The following is a 17,661-nucleotide window of genomic DNA, read 5'->3' as shown; positions in this document are numbered from 1 at the left end:
AGAAAATTCTCTCTTCCATTGCTTGTGAAATACCGAATAATTTTACTGCAAATCAAAATTACAATGGGATTTCCGAAGGAATTACAATATGTATGTGTACACTGGTAAACGGAAGTAAACACTAATTAAGAGAGCGTTTCTTTACTCGGTAGATTGATAGTTAATTGGTAAGCACATAATTTATAGTATAGTGATTCTTTCAAGGAATGGTAATAAGTAGGTCATTCCGGAATGTCCTCTAACGGTGTGATAGATTACTGTCGGGGTCGGGAGATGGGGGAGTTTGTGGACAGAGATATGCCACATAATCGTATCTGCTACATTTGGCAGAACTCATTTCTGCTAGGTGGTTGATAAAGAGTGTCCTTGTATAGTTTGTTGACCTTGTTTGACGTACCACTCTATCTATTTGCCTCTAGCACGCCCGCTACAGTTATACCAATATTACACCAACTAATGATCAATTAAATAAATATTACCATAATAACAAAGTTCAACCTTGAACTGTTCGATGATAGAACAACATTAGCATGGGAAAAGTGAAACAGGTAGGTTATAATCTACATCTTTACTATAAGAATACTCTCTATAAGAATGGTTTTTTCATATTAGATTGTACATCTCAGATTGTTATACTTCTACTTCTACTTATTTTAATTGGATTTACTTAAACGCAAGGGAAAATATACTATATGAAATGCATTGGAAAAGTGTAATGTGTAGTGGAAAAATAATAGTTGAGAATCTTGTAATTTTAATCGCATGTTAGGTATGTGACAAACTACTGTATAAATTACGAAAGTAAAGATCGGATAAGGTCAGAGAGAAGTTAACTCATTTGCAATTATAAATATTGAAGTTGTATTAAGCAGAGAATGTCTGAGAGTGTAGAAGCTCTATTGACAACGAGCAGCGGAAACTGCTGATCCCTAAAGACGTTCCAAGAAATCGTTAGGTTCCACGCCACCTCCTACTTGAACCTCCCATTGATGAGACCAGTGACACGATGTTTGAAGGAACTTTTAAGTTGAATTCATCCGTCGTAAGTCAGCCAAATAAAGGCGTTGTGTAATATAAATGTACTAATCTTGAAACAATATATTTAGATTTATTTTTTATATTGAACATACTGTTATGTGTAGTAGTCAGACTGTCCAGAACCAACTACACATTGTGGAATAAGTACAGCTTTAGCAGGTATTTAGAGTTTATAATGGTACCGACCACCCAGTCAATAAAGTTTTAACTTTTTATGTAATTTTTAATAAATCGAAAATTAACATAACGAAAAAAAGCAATGCTTTACGATCATTTAAATGTATTAAAAATTCGTTTCTTTAAAAACAAATATTATTATAGCTCATGTTTAAAATTCACGAGTGCTTATGATACATGCTATTATCATGGCACCTTTCTTCTGTCGCAATTGTCCTACTAGCGAATCGGTTTCGGCCGAAACTGCTCAGTACAATTTGAAGGAAATTGTACCGGGAAATAGTGTGTGCAATTTGTCCCTAGCGTGTACATAACTTATTCTTGGGCTTGCGAAATAATGAGCAAATAAGTGATGGTTCAGAGTCATATCAAAGATTATCCAAAAACCAAAATAAAAAATGTAAAAGAGCCACGGTGATACGTAGATCAGAGGAAGGTGTAAGCTATTGATGTTTGCGCTGTATTCGAGAGAATGAAATACGACGCGGAAAGAGCCAGTGTTGGAGTAGAACACCTAGGTGTCACAGCCAATGTGATCAGCCCAAGGCTGATAGACGAATTTGTGAGATAAAACAGTAAAGGTAGGAAGTATTGGCGGACCGCGATTCATTCTTAACAATACGTTCTAGCGATTTCCAGCTAAGATTGATATCATAAATCTTTATTGTATTGAAGTTTAAAATTACAATGTAAATAAACAGCATATAATGTTTCTACTACATCACTAAATATAAAACATAACCTCAATGAAAAAAAAACTGCTTTAGGAAATTAAACATAATATAAGTTCAATTAAGTCTAATCAAGACTGATACAGAATAGTTGCTACTGGAACATTATTTTACACTAGGAATTAATTGAATGGTACTTAGGAATATTGTTCTTCTTTTCAGAGTGTCGATTATACTAAAAGTTTTCAGATGTTATTGATCAATCCGATTGAGTGGATTGTTTCAGAGAATACGGTTTAAATTACTCATATTATATTAAGAAGAGTAAATGACGATGGTTGATAATTCCATGAAGTTCTATAGAATTTATTCATTCCTTGGAATCAATAGTGTGTGTGTGTGTGTGTGTGTGTGTGTGTGTGTGTGTGTGTGTGTGTGTTGTGTGTGTGTGTGTGTGTGTGTGTGTGTGTGTGTGTGTGTGTGTGTGTGTGTGTGTGTGTGTGTGTGTGTTGTGTGTGTGTGTGTGTGTGTGTGTGTGTGTGTGTGTGTGTGTGTGTGTGTGTGTGTACAGAGTATATATTTCTCTTGACTATGCTATGCAATTGTGAGCGAATACACATTGCATTTATATGATATATTACAAATCGATTGTGAGTCAAGGGATTATAGTAGAATAGTGGAACAAAAGGTTTCCAAATAAAATCAACCGTCTTGTTTTGATCAGTGTTTCTTTCTAAGTTTATACTTTTGAATGTGACCACCTATATGAATAATAAGTACTAGATTAGATTATTATTATAATATTCGCCCTTGCTATGCACACTACATTTAAATTAATGTTTTTATATTGTTCTACTCAACTGCACTGGTCATTTAGAATGTTATTGCAAAGTCAGGAGTAAACAAGTTTGGAATGATATCTAAATAAATAACGCGTTAAATTTCTTCGTAAAGATTTTATGTAAACATGAGACCGGGTGCCATTTGTGTACTCAGGTATTGTAAACAAGCTATTTAATTGAATCGTGGTATTAACAAACAAGTTCAAAATTAATTTTCCTATTTTATAATGAATCGTGATGTCAAATCCTCCCCAAAAAATACATGAAAATTTTTAAAGTTTTAATATGTGATATTATTTATCTATGTGAAAAATATTTGCACTTCAATACTAACAGATTAGAAATAAATCATAATAATAATAATTTATTGTTCTTCCAAAATATACAATACATTTAGTTACAATAACACATACATATTTATATGCAAACACAAAATATACAATCCATCACAATTACAATAAAACATAAAAGGCATATATATATATATATATATATATATATATATATATATATATATATATATATCATGCCAAAGTTTTTTGTGGAAAAGCAATATTGCACCTCAAGCCAGAGCCCGTTTTGAGGATGCAAATGTTAACATAACCAACTGATCTAAACAGAGCTCAAAGATAATACAGTTAGTTCATCATACAAAAACTACTAAGAATATAAAAACGTGTGCATTTTAAATTAATAATATTAAATCTACTTAATATGTTTGTTTGTATTTAATTACTTTTAATTCTTTACTATTGCAGAATATTGAAGAGAAAATCTATGTCTTCCAAACATAATAGCCTTTTTTTCAATTGTTTGATAATTAATCAATTTGATGGTAAATTCTTTATTTCATCTGGAATTTGATTGAAAATTCTGGGAGCAATAAAATTATAGGTTTTTGTGAAAAATGTAGTGTTTGGCTTAGGTAAATCAATGTTATTTGGATTTCGCAGTTTAGATCTAAAAGTAGCTACTCTGTTATTTTCTACTCTTAATAGAGTACTCTTTACTCTTTGAAAAGAAAATCTTCATTACTTTAATAACATACAGATTTTTAAAAAGTGGCAATGTGTGCTCATACCTATGCTTATTACTTATCAATCTTATAAAGCGTTTTTGCATAAAATAAATAGGCATAATATTTGTTTGGTATGCCACTCCCCAAGCTGATATAGCATACTCCATCCTGCTATGGACAAGAGAAAAGTAAACTGTCCTAAGTACTACTTCTGGACACATTGCTCTTAAGAAATAAAATATTCTTATTACACTATTTAACTTATTTTTTAACATATATGGTTCATCCAGGTTAAATTCTGATCTATATTTACTCCTAAATTAATATTTTACACATTCAACTCTCTGCACAACTTTACAGCTATCACAATCAAGATTTCAATTTAAACAGTTAATACACTTGTATCTAATGGGATTATGATCAATATTGGATCCTCTTTGACTAAAATTGATGTAGTTTGTCTTTTCTACACTAAGCTGCATTTTATGTTCCAAAAACCACCATTTGAGTGCAGTCAAGTCCTCAACCATAGCTTGCCTTATTTCCTCGCACGTGTTTTCTACGTAACAAAGGGAGGTATCATCTGCAAAAGATGATAAAGTACCTCGAAATTTCTCTTGGCACAAACTATTTATGTATATAATGAACAGAATTGCACCAAGTACCGATCCCTGGGGGATACCATATTTAATAAAACCTACTTCACTCAGAACATCACCTACTCTTACACATTGTTTTCTATTAGATAAATATGATCGGAACCAATTATGAACTATGCCTCTTATACCTTTCTTCAATAGGATATTTATAATAAAATGTCATGATCGACACTATCAAATGCCTTACAAATGTCCAGAAACAATCCAGACACACACTTCCCAATATTAGTACCTTCTGAAACTATAGAAATAAACTGGACAATTGCATCTTCTGTATTCCTGCCTGTTCTGAAACCATACTGATTTTGACTAAAAAATTTCTTTTGTTTAGATAAGATATTAATTTTTTCTTCATAATTTTCTCTATAATTTTGGACCAAACAGAGAATAATGTTATGGGTCTATATTGATTACAAAACTTAGTACTTCCTTTCTTATGTAAAGGTATCACAACTGATTCTTTCATTTTTTCTGGAAATATGCCGGTTAAAAAGCTTATATTAACAATATGAGAGAAAGGTTGACAAACACAAGAATATATGTTTTTAATTAACTAAGAACTAAAACCATCTAGTCCAGGGGCTTTTCCATGTTTTAATGATCTTATTGCATCAATGACACCTTCAGGTGAAACAGGATCTAAGTACATTGACGATGGCTCTTGCTTATCATTAAAGTATTTCTGAGAATTAAAATTCACTATTTTATCCGAGTCACCCATTTCATCTCTCAATCGGTCAACTACACGTATAAAGAATGTGTTAAATTTATTAGCTACTTGGCAAGGTTCAGTTATATTTTTTCCGTCCTCATCTTGTAATATTATACTAATCAATTTACTTTTACTTTGTCTTGTCAATTCTTTTATAGTTCTCCAAGTACCTCTACTACTGCTCTTACAATTTTCAAATCTGTCACTGTAGTAATTTAATTTTGTTTCCCTTATATCCTTATTTAACTTATTTCTAAATGTTATATATTTATTTCTTAGCCTATTATTCAGTGGGATTTTCTTTAGACGTTTATGCAACTGATTCCGTTCTCTTATTCTATTACATAAACTATCATTTAACCAAGGCTTTAATTTTTCGATAGGTTTCTTAAAATAATTTGTTGTACAGCTAATAACAACATTACTAATAACAGAAGAAAATTCATCATATGCTTTTGAGGGATTGGAATGACAATATACACTCTCCCAGTCCATATTACACAACTGCTGCCTTTTCTTATCATAATCCAGGCGGCTGCTACATTTCTCCTGTTCCCTCGGCTCCTCAAGGTCAGCCCAAGATAAGCCCAAACCAGTTATTGCGTGGTCTGTTATCTCCAACTACTGTTCTACTACTGTTTTAAATTGAAAATTAGCTCTATATTGTGGTCTAACAAATATATGATCTATGCATGTTACTGATCTCTCCGTTATTCTATTTTCTACATTCATTAAGGATTCAAATTCAAAGCTTGACATTAACATTTTATATTCATCTGTAATTCTTTTCTCATCTAACAAGTCAGTGTTAATATCCCCTATATATATTTGATTTTTTATATTCTTATCATTCTCTGTGTCACGTAAATAGTTTCTTAAATCTGATATAAAACCTTCTTTACTACTACTATTTAATCTGTACATAGCTACTAGACTAAATTGTACATTGCATGCCCTAAATATAACTAGCAATGCATCAGTAGTATTAATATTTATTCGTTTAAATTCACAAATATTCAAAAATCGTGTATATAAATATATCATAACACCTCCAGCCCTATATGTATCATTATAATTGGCAAGTAATGTATAATTGGGCATATGAAACATATTTGACTCTTCTTCATTAATCCATACTTCTGATAAAACTATTACTCCCGGCTTATTATCATATGCCGACAGTTCTACCAAGAAAGGGTCAAAGTTTTGCCTTACAATTCTTATATTTTGGTGAAGAATTGATAATTTACAGCCTAATACTTCCTAGGTGTATTTAATAAATTAACCTAGAATTAAATAAATTAGCATTAAATAAATTATAAACTTTCGAAATATAACAATTAATATAATATGAACAACATTTGCATGTGAAGAATAAATAACACAAATTATAAACTTTCGAAAACATAACAATTAATTAACTATGATAAACATTAACATGTGATAAGTTTAAGAACGTAACAACAACAACAGATACATGTTTTAAATTTCTTAAATTATATATATTGGGAGCAAGACAAAATGATATAGTTGATAATCTCATACCTCGTATTATATTTATACGTTCTCTTGATTTATTGTTCTCTTTTGCGTTCACATATTCTGTAGGTCCTGCTGACTGACTATTTCTTTCACACGGTCACCTTTCTTCCGCATAAAGATTTTACCATTTCGCGCCCACAGGAACTGGTTGAAATAGGTTAAAAACGGTTTTTAACACATAACGTTTTGTTTCGACCCATCTATAGCGACAAAATCTTTGGTCACAGCTTAAATCTAAATTTAGTAGGGTAGCCTATTAGGAAATTTTAATTTACAGTCTGAATGAGACCGATGTTACGTTAACATTTTGGTTTGAAATTACATGATATAAAACAAGATTTAGTGAAGTTTTACTATATCTCGCTCGATTAAGCCACAAAAACGCTACTTTGTACGTTTTGATTAGAAGCCTGACCGAATAAGTTCGGTTAGCTCTGTACGGTACGTTACAAATCAAGATAGACAATACAAAACTGTCAGTTACACACTTTGTCTGTATGGTTTTTTTTGTTGCTTTATTTGAACTTATTGCTGTGGAACGTTTATATTTCAATCACGTAGTTTTTGTGTGTCGCTAAGGACTCTTTCCATCAGGATAACAAGCAGCTATTTCCCACGAGCAGAAATGCTCAGTGTGTTGCAAATTCTGCTTGTGCTCATGATTGGAAGACCCTTGGCTATGGACCTTCTACAGCGGCTATCTGTACAATTCTCCTCACTGGTGATCGGATTTACAGAACATTATGGGATGAGAACTGCATGGGTGAAAAACGGTGCCCTAATGAAGTTCTATCGATTATGTAATTCAGGAACAGTCCGTAGCGATTGTAGAAGATTTATTTGTACACGCCGTTCAATATACTCTTGCAGAGTAAGACAAAGGTGACTGCATTATATTTATGATCAATGTTTTGTAGTGTCTGATGACAGAGGACCTTCAGAACATTGGTTTACTGTTCAATGGACAAACAGTGACAGTTGCTTTTTCGCGCTCTCAGGAACAACTGTATCTGTTTGATCCCCATCCAGTGAAGGAGGACCAAATGTTAGATTTGAACAATGACAACAACCGCTCTTCCAGTCAAGAGTTATTCTACACTGACCTCCTTGTTGTTGACAATCACTGCTGTTAACGGATCCTTATGAAAATTCCACATCACTCGGTTGAAATTTTGTAAACCAACTCTTCACATAAATGAACCTATTCGTTCTGTTACACAAAAATATGAAATCCTACCATCCACATAAAAAAACACCAAGTGGAAAATCAGATTTTACCGATCCTAAATAGAAATGTAGAGCCATTAAGACCTAAAAGGTACATCGTAAATGTACTAAACGACTTACAACCACCAAAGACGAAAAAGTGAAAGGATCGACAAAGCATAGTCGTGTCAACATTCACTTATACCTTAAACAATACCATAGGGCCCACAGGAATGCTGTGCTCCACTACAGACAACAGCATTCTGAAGTCCATAGGAACGCTGTCTGTTTTTATAATTAATAGCATTCCGGAATCTACAGAGAACCTGTTAATGGCTATGACGAACATAATGTGGAAACATCCCGGGGATGACTTTGTAGTTTTCGTCTGAATAATCCAAAGTTTACAGAACTCATCTCATTGGTCAACTCATCTTTGCCCATGGATCAATGGCGTATTGGCGTGGTAGCTTACTATACAACCTAAATAACTACAAACTGTGTCCTTGGAATGATGTAATTTTTATGGAATAAGCACGTTTTTACGAAGGAAAGGACAATTGAATAAAATGGTGTTGTGGTGAAGGTGCGTACAGTATGACAAACTCACCGCCTTTCAACGCATCATTCTATTTTAACCATCGCTTACTCAACAGAACGTGCTCCTACAATGACTTCATTGTTGTGAAGTCCTACAAAAATTCCCTGTCTCCACGGCATTGGTCGCATTGACCACAGCACAACATTCAGAGTCTTCCAAATCAAACTAATTGAGTTTCTGCGGGACCTGCGCAGCTGAGCGATGGTTGACCGCACGATCTATATCGTTTACATCCTCGATATGCAAATGAGGGGCCTTCCTTATGCTCAAATGGCATTCAAGATTGACAGAGAAGATCTAGTTCAGGCACACAAAATCCGTTCCGTGATTCGTGCTGGTATTCCCTTGGTAGAAGAAGCCGGTAAAAAGACTCCGGAATTTGGTGCTGCAACACATTGTTCACGGCCAATGTGTTACTCAATATAGCACCAGCCTCCAGTGCTGCGATTCTGTGAAAGGTTAATGCACTAAGTTTTCCTTAAAGCCTTCCTGCTAGACTAATTACGTTGATGATAGAGGTTTTGTGCAATACAAATGAGACTATAAAAACACAGGTACGATCTCCAAACAAGTTATCAACGATCCACGACGGTTGGGTGGTACCGTATACTGCGCACTGTTGCTGAAATATGAGTCAGGGCTCACCATCGAGTGTCAATCAGTCCATCTTGAGGGTCAGCAACAAATATTTTTTCGTTCCGGTTACCTGTCCGTTTAATAGACCTGTCCATTCAATCTTCGACAAGGTAACTTGCCTGTCTTTTTATGGGCAGTTTATTCTGAACGGCGAACAACCAAAGAAAAATGAAGATGTACACTCCCATTCATACTCTAAACACTTCGTTACGGCTCGCCAGTGTGGAGATAAGGTATGTATAATAATCTGTTCTTTCTTTTTTATGTTAACATTTTCATTTGCCTGCAGCGAATTGTTACACATTTTTTAGTTCGTCACTAATATTAATAAGAATATAAATATACAATAGTTAACCTAAACCTGTTGTACAGATAAATTGTTAAAAGGAAGGAAAATAATTTATTAATTTATTTTATTTATTAATTAAACTTTACTTCCAACTACTGTAAGATAAGCTAAATACAAGTTACTGTCCCAGTGTGGGCGGTCATGACCATTTCTTGTACCAACTGTTTGCTCATGATTACGGTTTACCTACGACTAACTGTTACAGTAGACATTACTGAATACTACTACATTATCCTCCCTTCATTCCCACCTTCGGCTGTAAACTTGAAAAATAAGCTGTTGACAGGTACTGGAATACACTGATGGCGATGAACATTGAATTTAATAGAGACTGCAGTAGCTTTGGGTAGAGATATATCAGTGCTACATTCCTGGGATATAAGTTTGTATATACATACTAGGTATTAATAATACGACTCTAGCCTACGCACAGTGCTTGCCCATGTAGGCTAATTTCCAAACACTATGTATAATACTTTTAGTGATTTATTGTACATATATTAACTATCAATTTATATATTAATACTAATTGTAATTATAATGGAAATAATAAAAAAAAAAACAATCACAAAAATGGAATAGATCAACATTAAAACCATAGAGTCAAAATTAATAACGAGAATCTCAACCATTTAAAAACTGCGAGATAGAATGACGCAGCCCTGGCTGCAGATGACAATGAGTTAGTTGCCGTTATTTCCGTTGTCAACCTACTGAAAAAAACGTAACTCATCATCTCAAAGGTTATTGTTCGGTGTATAGGAAACATCAGCATAGATCCCTTTCTAGTATTGCATCCCATGATTATACAGAATTATTATTGAAATTATTGGATCGGTTAATTCTTTTTGTAAAATATTTTTATATAAGCATAATAAATTCTTAATAACTTTGAAGAAGATTTATGGTAGTATTTATGTTTCACAATCCAAATTTAACTGACACTAAACATCTGTTAACACTTTTAGCTGAAGTTCAACAAATTGGCTGAAACATATGTTTATACTGAAATTTAGTAAAATAATAAAAGTATACAGTCCTTGATCTGTATAATTTATGCAGATAACAAATACAAAGTCAATACGAAAACTTTACTCCAGATTCCGCCAGAGACGAATTTAAAACATAAAATACATCGTAAATACTATTTAAAAATTGTATAAAGATGAGAAAGCAGCAGGAGGTAAGAGTTCCTCTCCTGGAGCTCGTTAGTGCGAAACGTATAATTGACGCCAGCATTTTAGTGGGAAAATTAAAAAAAAAGAATTAACATTAACATAGGCAGTAGTTGCTGACTCAGACAACACCGGGGCATGAACCGGCTCCGGGAGCGAGTGAGGATGATGCCTCAACATTGCCTCCCTTTGACTATCAGCGTCCTGGACCCCTTGAGAAATAATGGAGAAACGGTCCAAATCCGCAAAAGATGAAGGACGAGTACAGAAAACTAAGCGGGATCGCTCCTCAGGTTTGATGCCCTCAAAAATAAGGTGCACCAACCCAAGAGAGAGGCAAGAGTTAGTGGAAAAAATTAAAAAAAGAATTAACATATATAATTTAAGAATGAAAAATTGTATTACACGTACTTCCACTAACATGTAAGAATTTAGAAGTTCCTTACCACTCTGAAGAGTATGTGCAGAGCGCTCTCAAACAGCACAGTCAGTGCCTTCTGCAGCTACAACGAACAACACTTATACTACATGATTATACATATACTAAATAAATACACAACATGAGCCGGGGAGAACTGGGCTCAAGACTTAGAACCGGATCAATATAAGTATTGATTTTACACTACAATTGTTTAAAACAAGTTTAACCTATATCTGTACCGGTATGCCGATATAACGCAACGTAGGAGACATGTGTCTTTGGCAGTCAGCAATAGAGAAGGAGGTTATATCTTCCAATTTATAATTCATTATGTATAGAGCAATAGAATTATTCCTAATCGTAAAATACGTTACTATACAAAGCCTTTGCACTACAAATTATTAATTTATTATATTACTTTGTTTTAAAATTATAATGAGATTGATACATACAACTGTTACAAAATACAAAAAAATTAAATATAAATTGGTAAAATTAGTTCCATGTCTTAGTAGACCTAATGGTAGTCAATATTTAGTGATAAGGGTACTCACCTGAGTGTTCAGCCTGCGGCAGAATCAAACTGGCGACCTTCTGTATTAATCTGATACACTAAGCATTTAGGCAGCCTAGTAAGTGAATCTTAGTAGTGTAGTAGTTATTAGTACAGTTATAACGAATATAATTTAGTGTATACCTGGATAAACACGTAAATATGTTCTTAACACAGTCTCATTCCGATGAATAATATGCATTTCCTCTACTACTCCAAGGATTTAAACGATTTAAAAAGTAGAAAATTCACGATTTAAGCGCACTGAGAAAGTGTTAAAACTATGTTGTTTACAACATTGACAGCATGAGTTAGGTTTACGAGGACAATGAATCGGGATATTTTCTTCTTATCACCATAAACCTTTAGGCTGACAAAAGGCCTTAAAATAGTTCTGGCAATTAACGTACAAAATCGTCTTTAATAACATGTTTTCCGTAACATTTCTGTACCAGCTACCTGTAACCAAGTGTGTTTTCTATGTCAGCCATAAATATCTGTTATGGTAAAAAAATACAATTTATTGATTTGATATTAGATATTATGACATATGTTTTAGTTTGGTTTATTCATCTCGATTGGCTTAAGCAAAAAAAAAAAAAAAATGAAATCATACGAAGCATTAGATGTGTAATAATAATAGTTGAATACATTAAAACTTATCATATTTTCAAACAAGCGGCATATGCACGCTTAAAGTTAGTTGAGAAGCAATATTAAACCAGTGACATAACCTTAGATGTATATAAATGGTTTAGTACTTAGTTTAGTGAGTTCTGGAGACGCTTAGGTAAAGATATGGTTGTAAACATAATTTTTTATAAAAATTTTACATTTTCATAGGTTGGAGGGTGGTCCAATAACACCTTATATCTCGTGCTGAGTCATAAAGAGTTTGACACACATCTATCTAAATTTGAGAGAAAATCTTAAAGTTTATGTACCAACGTTCTATTACTTTTAAAATAAAGAGAAAACTCCGAATTCTGTAAGAAAATACTAAAAACATATTAAAATAGTCCTCTCGTAGGATTTGAAAATCTAGGTCATTATATCGATAGTTATAATGCCAATGAAACTAAAATTTCCAAGTTGTATTAACTTAAACAAAAAATATAATTTTCCATTATATTTCTGCTTCCCATAGAAGAATCTCCATAAAACATATAGGCATTATAATTTAAAACTATTAGTGGTTGGCTAGTTGAAACGATTATCTGGTGGTATTTCAAAAACAAAATTTTACTGGGTTGTCTGAAGATTATGTCAATTTGAAAGGACTAATCTGAAAATTATTAGGTCTAGAGTTGATTCCATGATTTCCACGCTGTGTTGATAATGGTCTTTCTATCCAATATATACGTAGAGCACATTAATTACTTTATAAGTTTAATGAAGTTACATTAATCCTATCTGTATAATTTGTATATATATATATATATATATATATATATATATATATATATATATATATATATATATCGTTTGTATTGTGTATTGCCCATAACTTTTACTAGGATAGTTTTAGAGATGTTTTGTCCATGTCATTTTGTTTCTTTTGAATTTACATTTCAAATGACAAGTCACAAGATATGACTTGCAATTTGAAAATTTAAAGTGACCCCTCTATATTTTTATCGTTAAAAAATTCCAAACAAGTATTTTAATAGGCATGGTGAAAGATTGTACATCGATATCTCAATCCGTTTTGAATATATATATATATATATATATATATATATATATATATATATATATATATATATATATATATATATATATATATATATATATATATATATAAAATCAAGGTTTGTTCATCAAAAGTATTACTATCTTCACTTGTCAGGGTAGTGATGTCCAGACGACTTCATACCTAAGTTTGAAATTAGACGTAAAGCGTTCTCAATAGCGTCAGATTTGGACCAGAGAAATTAGTTGTAACTGTGACCCCAACACAGTCCAACACAAGGGCTACGCAATAAAAGCAATTTCTCAATATATCAGCCACTTCCACAGTCAAGTAGTTATGCGTAGAGAGTTAAAGTTCAGTCAGTTAGATATGTGACCAAGAAAATTGGTTTTGTTAGGCACATTTAGCTTTTTATAAATAGATATAAATATTATCATAGTAATGATATATTGTTTGAATCGTATCTCCCGAGTACTTAACTTTAATATAAAGGTTTTTTTCCACACACGTGAGAAGGACTTCTCCTACTTGAGGCCTTCCTTGAGGGTTTGAACTATATAAAAGTCTGTCAAATGCTTTGGAGGTAGGTTTTGCGTATTAAGTGTATGGACAAGCCGGCTACCTTTCACTTAAAACTGGGCTTATATTATTCTGAACCTTCCAGTTAACGTGGCTGTGGAAGGTTACTCTTAAACAGTTATATGGCTACCAAGAATGATGTACCAATATAATTTAATTTCCGGTTTCCGAGGGTTTTATTTATTAGGAAATGTAATATACTGAACAGTAAAAAGTGTTATTTTAAAATAATATTTAATTTAATATATTTTGTTTACTTATTAAGTCATAATAACAATCATTAAAACGCATGTCACTCCATGCAGTTATAACTCATACGTACACTGTTTAAAATTCTCATATTTATGTTTTATTTTGACCTGGTTACGTAATTACCCAAAATTGTGTCCTTTAAATGCTTGCAAGTCCTCGAGGAGTGACCAATAAGAGTTTTTTTAATTTTATGCATTTAAGGAAAAAGGTGTGACTTAGAAATTACAAACATAATATATTAAATTTAATTATTACAGGCTTGAGTAGAGGCATAGTGCTGTGTTTAATATGGACTTAGAAGCGTAGTCAAAGTATAACTAGATATTTATCCTTAATATATTTATACCGACTTTGATTTTATAAGAGATATTACGGGAGGCGTCCTTTTTGCAGAAACACCCAGTAAAAATACAGTCATCACCTTAACACTTTCACTGCCGACAACGTAATTTGACGTCGCGCAAGGAGTTCTATAGACTGCCGACAACGTCATTTGACGGCGCCGACTTTTACAGTAATAAAAACTCATTTAAACGACTATGAAATTCGGCATTGATAGTCATTCGCTAATTCGATGTTTTTGTTTCTTACTCTATGTATTATAATCTATGAAATGTTGTTGGCAGTCATCTGTAACATCGGAAAAAAAGTGGTTTGTTTACCGCTTCGCGTCGGGCGTCGGCTATTTGTTGTCGTTCTGCTACCGTAGTTCGTCGTCTGCGTCGTTATTGTTTTGCTTGCTATTACGTTTGTTTATGATTGTTTTGTGAGTAAATACAATGAATCGTAACAGTATTGAAGACAATCAAGTTCTAGAAGAGTTACTCAGATGTTCAAGTGACAGTGAAAGTGATGATTTATTCCAAGATGACACAGATAATGATCCCGATTTTACTACTGATGGACTTCTTGGAGATGCAAGTAAGTTTGTTGACATTGTATTTTTACTCAAATAACAAATATAAGCAAATTAGTAATAAAAACATTTATTCTTGTGTTTTGTAAATAATTGGTTTATTACAGAATTTTACAGTTTATTGTTTATTTTATTTTATTTATTTTTTATTTTTTATTTTTTATTATTCAAGACTTTCCACACTAAAAAAAATATTTCAGCATAAGTAAATTTTAATTGTAAACATGTGTAGCTATAGTGTTAGTAATGACAATTCTAAATACAGAAAAAAATAATAAAAAATATATTATGCTACAGACTAGTACATGGTGATGTTTTTTGGTCAACTTTTTATTTTTTACAAAAAACGTTATGTTTTTAAGTTTTCAACCAAGACTTTCTGTTTGAAAATATTTATGCATGAGCATCTGTGTAGAAAGAGGAAGAACTTAGCTTTAAAAAAATGTAAGTCCTATGGTTTTCTTATAATTAGTTAAAAAATTATATATATTTAAAAATCGTTAAAAATGGGCGGCAGTGTAAGAAAGTTGTCAAAATTAGGAGGCGGCAGTGAAAGTAATTTCATAAGAAATTACCTCATATGAGTTTGCCAATTTCGTGAGCAGATGTAATGTTAATTATTTACAAGCCCCAAGAGTTACCTACAAACACTATACTGTTAGTCCACTAAGAAATACAGGATGTATAAATATTATTGAATATTCTGAGTTCGCTTCTCTGAACCTCAGATCGTGCATTTTAAAATTATTAAATCACAATAATGAAAATATGCTCAAAGTGTTGAAAACATCTAAAGACCTAACTGGGGCTTGGGTTGTTAATGTTAAGGTTGCTTCATTTTATAAATTTAGGAAGTACTTTCAATCTATTGACTGTAAAGTTTACTGCGTTTTATACGGCGATTCCTAAAAATCGATCTCACTCTTCATGTAATGTTTTGTTTTGTATAAAAAAACACCACAAGATTGTATGCAGTTATGTTAACAAGGGAGTCTGCCACTTTATAGGTCTGAGTTGGAAGATCCACGCCAACACGCGTTTATAAAAGGAGGTCCGTAAATTGAATTTCAGTTTGTAGCTGTGGCTGGAAATGCAGTTAAGCAATGAGTTAATTTACCATTATTTATATCCAGGGTGTTCAGAAACTTCTATAGTTGATATTACTCATCATTTAAACAAATATATCCTATAAATATAGGTCGAAACATGTATCGTTTAGCCTCTAGCCATCATTTTGAATTTTTTACAAAAAGTGTTCTGAAAAAAAACCTTCTGCAAAGCTACAGATACCAAGTTTTATGTACAGGTTTGGATAAAAAAGAGGAAAAAATAAATAAATGTGGGATTACCTTTAATGGCGCCTGTTGAACACTTTTCAAATAACAAAATAACCAGTACAGTTATAATGAACTTAGAAGGCATCAACATAAACAACATATTTACTAATATACCTACAATTTTAAAGGAATGCGTGCACAAGCCGGGAGCAACAAACATGTCAAAACAACTGATGCGTCTCGACTGACAGTTAATGTTTGATGCCACCGACTTGTGCAAACATAACTTTAAGGTAGTCTTGCTTTCTTATACGTTGACGGATTGTGCTGAAAAAGTGCCGATAAAATCATAATAAAAATTGTAAAATAGTTGATACCTTCTAAATGTGTTATAGTTTTAGTGACTTTTTATTATTTGGCTAAAAATTGCAACATGTGCCATTTTGTAATTATTAAAGCAAATCTCGCAATGTTTTTTCCAAGTTTTGATCTTTATAATTACTAATTATGTGCAGAATGTAGTATCTGTAGCTTTAATAGTTATAGAAATAATATTTTTTAAATACAAAAATGGAGGCAAGCGGCTATACTGCACATTTAAGGATACCAATTATGGAACGGAACTTGTCGGATAATTGTGCGCTGGTCTGCCAGGCAGGTTATTGTACTAATTGAGGTACAGAGGTCTTTTGAGGGATACGATGAGAAGCAACTGCACACGATTGATTCCCAAGAGAAACACATTTTTACGCTTGAGAATGAACTCGTATCATTAAGATCTGCCGGTAGGGATATAGATATCCTCCACTATTCGTCAAAACACATCCAGTGAGTCATCTTTTCCCACGATATCTTCTAACGTGGGACTGTTGACGTTAACGAGGGAAAAACAAAGTAGTTGCTGATCGGACCGAAGAAAAAGTTAATCACTGGTATCCCAGGCCTTCTGATCACAGATAAAATCAAACACTTGCGTAGTTGTGGATGTCCTGTGTTGGGAAAATGACACAGATTGTCTTTGAAAGAGACTTATTATATGCCATTAAAGGGATTGTCGCTATGGATACTGAAAAAGCAGTCAGAGCGACCTACTATGCCTTGTTTTATAACCATATGACCTACGGGATTGCTCTGTGGGGAGGATCGTCCTGCTACAATTTGGAGAGAGTACTACCTATCTAGAAGAGGGCGATTAGGGCAATGGCTGAACTGGAACCTCGTGAAAGGAATCCGAAAGCAAGACCTTCCATAAGTGAGAAATCCTGACTGTGGTGTCAGCTTAAATCTTGGCAGCTATAATGGTAGTCTGTACTAGCAACTCACTGCTAAATGCAGCTAACTCCT

The sequence above is a fragment of the Homalodisca vitripennis genome, chromosome X, assembly GCF_021130785.1.
Source record: "Homalodisca vitripennis isolate AUS2020 chromosome X, UT_GWSS_2.1, whole genome shotgun sequence".
Taxonomy (NCBI): domain Eukaryota; kingdom Metazoa; phylum Arthropoda; class Insecta; order Hemiptera; family Cicadellidae; genus Homalodisca; species Homalodisca vitripennis.
The sequence above is the reverse complement of the archived record's forward strand: the minus strand, read 5'-3'. Positions refer to the sequence as shown.